Genomic DNA, 6,496 nt, shown 5'->3' with positions numbered 1-6,496 from the left:
GCTGTTTCTTTTGTGCCTGCTCATTTCCTGCCATCCTGTTGTCTCCCCTCATCAGCCCTGAGGCAACCACCGCTTTAGGGGTACATTCACCAGTTGAAGGTCTACAGGCTCCACTGTATGGAGTACCCCACTCAGAGTGAAGCTCCAAAGCCCCACAGGCTACAGGGAGCAGTGGATCATTGTGTGTGTGTGTGTGTGTGTGTGTGTGTGTGTGTGTGTGTGTGTGTGTGTGTGTGTGTGTGTGTATGCATGCAGGTACCCTCAGAGGCCAGAAGAGGGCACCAGGTCCCCTGCAGCTGGATTTACAGGCCATTGTAAACCACAACACATGAGTTTGGGGTGCCAGACCTGGGTCCTCTGTGAGAGTAGCAGGTACTTTACAGTTGAGCCTACTCTCCAGCTCCCATGCTGGCTTTTGAATCGATGTGAACAATAATACTTCCTTCTCTATCCTTTCCAGGTACCCAGCTCTGCTTCTGCTGCCTTAAGAAGATGCAACACAGGTGGAAACAGGAAACAGGGAAATTCAGGCTGGACTAGAAGTTCTGTGCCAGACCAGGGAGGCCACACAGAGAAAGACACCACTGGTCAGCCTGGATCTCCAAGCCCCTCCTCACATTGGGATGGGGCAGGGCTGGTGTTGGAAACTTGTTTTCTTCATCCAGAGTGAAAACATGGGGTGTGAGAATAGCTGAAGAGGCCAGGGAAGGGTTGCTGTCTTTCCTAGCTCTCCCAAATCACCCAGCTACACTTCTGTCCATTCCTACCCCCAGAGCCTCTGGCCCTTCCTCCTCCTGAAGTGAGGCTGATGCACACACATCCTTCAGGGCTCAGTTCCGACATCCTCTCCCTGGAGAAGTCTTCCAGCCTTCCGGATCCTTGTCTTGCCTACACGACATCACACACCACACACCACACACACACACACACACCTCCAAGATACCACTGGCTAGCAAGCGCTTAACTTGCCCCATGGGAGCCAAGCAGAAGGGTAGTTTCACCAAAGCCCCATGCCCATCTGCTCTCAGTGAGGATTCAGTGGCTAGCCAGCACTGACGGAAAAGCTCCAGCATGCCTGGTGCTTGGGGATACAGCAGGGAGCCCACAGACAGCTGAACTGGCCACAAGAGGCTGCCATTATAACAGGTTGGATGGAAAACGGTGGGGGGAACCTGGGGTTCAGTGTTAAGCACGGGTGGCAGTGGGCTTTCAGCAAGAAGGAAATATTTGAGCATCAGTCAGCAGGAGGTGAGGGGGAAACTAAGTGGACATTGGGGCAAAGGTCCTGAAGCAGGAATGTTGGACTGCCTTCCAGGCACAGCTGTGGAGGTCGTGTGGTGATGATGAAGAGACTGCAACAGAGCACCACGCTCTGATGTGAGTGAGGAGGGTGGGGACTTAGGAACAAGGATGGGACCAGCAATGGGGTGTCCAAAGCGACAGACAGCCTGCCCCACTTAGCAGGTTCCACAGAATCCCAGGTGAGAACTTGGGGAGCCATGGAGGTGATCTGCAGCAGGGAGGTTAGGGGCTAGAGCTGAAGGCAAATCTCAAAAGTGTCCAAGAGTCAGCCTGTCTGTCATCCAAGCAGCTGACTGGAGTAATGGCCTCAGCTGTGTGGGGCTGGGATGTGTGGATCTGGGCCAGAGAGTCAGGCCTTCACTGAGCAACATTGGACTTGAGGCTGCCTGGAGTCATCTAGGATGCTGGGCTCAGGCTAGAGGCAGATGCCTGTGATTCATCAGCAAGAATGTGAGTTTAGGAGCTGGAGAGATCACTTGGTAGTTAAGAGCACTTGCTGCTCTCACAGAGGACTGGAGTTTGGTCCCCAGCACTGAGTCAAGTGACTTACAGCCACTGTCCATGACTTCCGCTCCAGTGACTCCAATGGCCCTGGCATGTGGGCCCTGCTCTAACTCACATGTGGACATGTACATAATTTAAGAATAAATAGCCAGGCGATAGGAGTGTATGCCTTCAATCCTAGCACTCAGGAGGCAGAGGCTAGCCTGGTCTATAGAGTTCCAGGATAGTCAAGGGTATGCAGAGAAACCCTGTCTGGAAAAACAAACAAACAAATAAACATAAACACATTTTTATTTGTTTCTTCAAGACAGGATCTAACTATGTAGCTCTGACTGTTCTTGAACTCCCTCTGTAGGCCAGGCTGGCCTAGATCCACGGGCCTCTGCCTCCTAAGTGCTGGGATTGAAGGTGAGTGCCACTATGCCCAGGTTTAAACATAAGGCTTAAAAAACAAGAACAACAAAACTAGAATGTTCAACTAAAGCTGGTGGTGGGTACATACCTGTCACCCCAGCACTCAGGAAGCTGCGCCAGGAAGGAAGGAGTTCGAGGCTAGCATGGGTACACAGCAAGACCTTGACTCAAGCGTACAAGAACCAACAAGAGAACCGGTCGTGAATTCACTAAGGGAACAGAGGGAAGGCAGTCAAGACTGGGGTGGGAGGGATTCAAGAGTGGAGTCGATGGCCTTGGGAGCTGGCTGTAGCCTGCAATGTGAAGCAGGACAGACTCACCGGAGTGACTTGTGCATTCCGTGGTGTTGTTGTGTGGGGTTTCCTCCCAGACTGAAACATTCATCCTGCAGGGAAGTACATTAAGACAGAAGGGGAACAATGCTAAATAGTTTCCGGAAGTTCCTGAAACTGACCAGAATCACTAGGTCCTTCCCTCCCATCATTCAGAGACAAGTTTAGATGCAAAGAAGACTCTCAGGCTAGACCAGCTAGCTGCCTGGAAGAGGTGTAGACCGAGTCACCCAGGAAGGACACTCTTCAGTCAGTCTGTTGAGCTGCCTGGAGACTGTGTAGTGTGCTTCAGGTCCTCAGCTTTGGTGACCCGTCCCCCATGCTGAGGTGTGTTTTGCTGATGGAGCTGCCTTTGAGTTATTTCTGCTCCTGTAACTACCCACTCACATCCCTATAACTAACCCCAATAAGGCTCATTGGTTCACCAAGTTAGACTTTGGTCTGTTGTGGGCTCCCTATCTGAGGTGAGTAGATGTGTGTGTTGTGTCTCCCCAGCAAGTCTTGCCACACAACAAGTGCCCAATGATGTCAGAAGGGGACATCAGTTCCCCTGGGACTAGAGTTATAGATAATTGTGGGCCACCTATGGGTGCTAGAAATGAAATCCAAGTCCTCTAGAGGAGTAGCCAGTGCTCTTAACCACTGAGCCATCTCTCCAGCCCCTTTTCTTTCTTTTCTTTTGGTTTGATTTTGTTTTGAGACAGGGTTTCTCTGTATATCCCTAGTAGTCCTAGAACTCACTGCGTAGACCAGCCTGACCTTGAATTCACAGAGATCTGCATGTGAGTGCTGGAATTAAAGGTGTTCGCCACCCCTGCCTGGCCAAGCTCCTATTATTTTATATACTTTTGAAAAGTCAAATCTCCTGGAACTGGAGTTACAGGTGGCTGTGAATCACCATGTGGATGCTGCAAACATATCCCGGGTCCTCTGCAGAAACAGCAAATGCTTGAAGCTTTAGCTGCTGAGTCATGGAAGTTCTATGAACCTTCTCCTGGGAATTGGTCAGTGTTCCTTGCTTCATTCCTCTAGTTTCTACATCCTTCTGTAAGCTGTATTTATCTGTCCTGAGTCTCTGTCACCATCTCTCTCTCTCCTAGTGTCTCTGTCTCTCAGTCCCTCTGAATATTTTCTCTTTGTCTTTTTCTCTGTTTTTGTCTTTGTCTCTGTGGGTCCCTCTGTGTTGGTCACTCTCAGATTGGAGTTAGCAAAATGCCCTACAGGGTCCAGACATCCCACCACTACCCAGGGGACCAATGTGAGCAAGAAAAACTCTACTGTGAGCACATGACCCTGCATTCATTGAGTGCCTACTGTGTCCATACTCCATTATGGGGGAAAAACTAAGCTTTCCTTTGCAGTAGGAGAAACGGAGGCTGAAGGTGGTTGGGAAGGCAGCGGGTTTTATACCCATCTTCCTGGTCTCCCAGGGCAGGCCAGTAGGTCTGTTACCCCAGAAAATGGCCATCACATATGAAAGCTGTCTTGGTGAGAGCTGGGGCTAGAGCCCCCAGGGTAGAGGCAACAGGGAAGAGAAAGTTTTCTCAGACAGCCACTGGGACCAGAATTTGCACTGGTGGTAGAGGCTTCCAGTAGGGTGGGCAAGCATCAGCTATAGCAGGAGAGTGTGGGCTGAAGGGGACGCATGAAGGAGCAGAGAGGGGCATCCAAGAGACCTCAGTGGTCCTCTGGAGCTGTGCAGTAGGCTCATGGAGAATGCTTTAGCTGGGGGAACCAAGGCCCAAAGGGAACAGACAGGGTGTGGCCTGCCTAGGCACAATAAGCAAGACTGGCAGGTTCTAGTAGCTGATAAGGTTCCTGGACTTTATTAATAACAGCTGGCACGAGGGGCTTCTGGAACATTCAAGGAGGTCTCCAAAGAGGACAAAGGTTCTGGAGGTTCTGGTGTCATGTCGGGACAAGACGTGGGAAGGCTGGCAATAGTGGACAGACTGGGGTGTTCTGGCTTTGGGAACTCTGGAGAGACATCTTTGGTGGCCCCAAGGGACTATCACAAGTGCTTTCCACAGGTTACTATGGCAGTAGGAGCTGGGGGTGGGGAGCGTGCAGAGGCTAGTCACATGGTGACCCTTGAGATGTGTTTAGAACTCAGACCCTGGCATGGCCTCCTTGTCTTTGCTTACCCTTTCTTCCTGGCAGTTGTCTTCCTTACCAGCTTTTCCGGTTCTTGTAACTGCTGCCCCGAGGGCTGGGAAATACCTGGTTCCGGGACCAGGCTCTAACTAAATGGGCGTGATGCTGCACTTTGTCCCCTTGATGAGAATCCTCAGGCAGATCAGCTGCTTTGACTGGGTAAGGGTTGGAACTATAATCCCAGCCCAAGGGCTTGTGCACTGTGGGACAAGAACCTCGCTGCCCACACAGAGACCCCACACCTGCTGCCTCTACCCAGGTGCTTCCTGATGACCTGTTTTCACCCCTTGTCAAGGGTGTAGAGAAACCACCTGGCTCCAAACCAGATGCTACTTTTGGGAAAATCCCTACCTTTCCAGAGGTGCTGCCTAGACAAGCCCTGGGTCTCAGATGGGGGGGGGTGTCACCTCATTGTCTGGTCCTTCTGACCACATACAGATTCCTGGGTGGTTGTGTTGCAGGCCTACAATCCCAGCACTCTGGATGCAGGCAGATCTATGTAAATTCGGGGCCAACCTGGTCTACAGAGTGAGTTCCAGGACAGTCAGGGCTACAAAAAACAACCAAACAACCAAACAAGATTCCCAAATCATAGAGGGCAGCTGCCTGGTTAATTAAGGATCTGAGAGAGGTACTTCCCTTAATCACCCCTGTCATGCAACAGAGGTTCGAAGTAGAAAACAAATGCAATAAAAAAGCAGGAGGCCAAGACTCTCATGTCTCCACAGAGGCCTCGGGAGAGTCCCCCACAGTCTCGGTTTCTTCCCCTGTGAACGTAGAAGAGTTATTCTGGCTGGCTTGGCACCCTGAAGGTGAAGAGAAGGCAGGCAGCGTTTTAATGTTTGAGACAGGGTCTCAGGTAGCCCAAGTCAACCTTGAACCCCATATGTATCGGAGGATGAGCTTGAATTTCTGATCTTCCGGCCTCTCCCCGCTGAGTGCTACCTGACACAGTTTATGTACGCAATGTTGAGGTTAGTACGAGGACAGTATATGATAGGCAAGGACTCTACCCACCAAGCCACCCAGCCTCAAACACCGGGCAGCTTTGTACACCCTGAAACACACACCTCATTCTTCTCTGAGGTTGCATTTACCCTAGGCTCTACTTTCCCATTTGTCAACAGGCCCCTTCTTCTACTTCTGCACTGGGGGCCTGGGAGGTGCCTGGCAGTACAGGACTGTCATCCCAGCAACTCCAGAGATTAAGCCAGGAGGACGGCAAGCTCAACAGTTAGTTCAAGACCAGCCTGGGCAACTTGGACTCTATGTTAATTTTTTTTCTTTTTAAATAAAACTGTGGTGGGTTTGGGCTGGAGAGATCAATCAGTGGTTAAGAGCATTTGCTACTTTTCCGGAGAACCTGGGGTTTAATTTCCAGCACCCACAGGGCAGCTCAACTGGCTCTAACTCCAGTTCGAGAGGAGCAGGGGCCCTCCTCAGGCCTCTTGAGGTACCAGGCCCACAAGTGGTACAGATACACGTGCCAGCGAAAGCCCATACACATAAAAAAGAAAAGAGAGAAAACTGTGGCCGGGGATGTAGCTCAGCTGGTGGTACACTTGCCTGGCATGCAGGAAGCCCTGGGTTCCATGCCCAACGCTGTGTAAACCAGGCATGGTGTGTGCATGCCTGTAAGTCCAGTACTAAAGGAGGTGGAGGTAGGGGCAGCAAGCGCAAGGCCAGCCTTGCTTATATAATGAACTAGAGGCCAGCCTGAGCTACGAGGTCCCCGTCTCAAGGAAAACAAAAAAGAAAACCCCAACGCCTCAGTTGGGAGTCATGGCTGA

This window comes from Mesocricetus auratus, unplaced genomic scaffold (genome assembly GCF_017639785.1).
Source record: "Mesocricetus auratus isolate SY011 unplaced genomic scaffold, BCM_Maur_2.0 Super-Scaffold_100008, whole genome shotgun sequence".
NCBI classification, from domain to species: Eukaryota; Metazoa; Chordata; class Mammalia; order Rodentia; family Cricetidae; genus Mesocricetus; species Mesocricetus auratus.
The sequence above is the reverse complement of the archived record's forward strand: the minus strand, read 5'-3'. Positions refer to the sequence as shown.